This window comes from Octopus bimaculoides, chromosome 8, assembly GCF_001194135.2.
Source record: "Octopus bimaculoides isolate UCB-OBI-ISO-001 chromosome 8, ASM119413v2, whole genome shotgun sequence".
Lineage (NCBI taxonomy): Eukaryota > Metazoa > Mollusca > Cephalopoda > Octopoda > Octopodidae > Octopus > Octopus bimaculoides.
In genome coordinates, this window is record NC_068988.1 from 79,003,386 (window position 1) to 79,003,928 (window position 543).

The following is a 543-nucleotide window of genomic DNA, read 5'->3' on the forward strand; positions in this document are numbered from 1 at the left end:
CTGCTCTTAGTATTTCTCCTTCGTCCCTGCCTCAGTCACACACACACGCACATACAGTGATACAAGATGCACTCTTCCACACGATCGTAGAGAAACAGTTCTCTTTCATGCTCTCTTCATGTTCATTTCATTTACATTTTCACTACACAACAGACACACACACACACTTTCCATTTCAATTCTCTCTCTCTCTCTCTCTCTCTCTCTCTCTCTCTCTCTGTCTCTGTCTCTGTCTGTCTGTCTCTCTCTCTCTCTATCATCTAGTCGCCTATCACGTCTTATCTCTCCACTTCTCTTCGTTAGAATTCTTATTTAAATATCTTTAACTCCTTTACTTGAGCTTATACACACACACACACACACACACACATACACACACACACACATACACACACACACACATACACACACACACACACTACTAGAATATCATTATTACATAGTAGTAGTAGTAGTAATAGTAGTAGTAGTAGTCTCGTTACTAGCAGAAGTAACGTTGATTATAGCAGCAGGCAGAGCAGTAGTTGTAAATGCGGTTGCAGT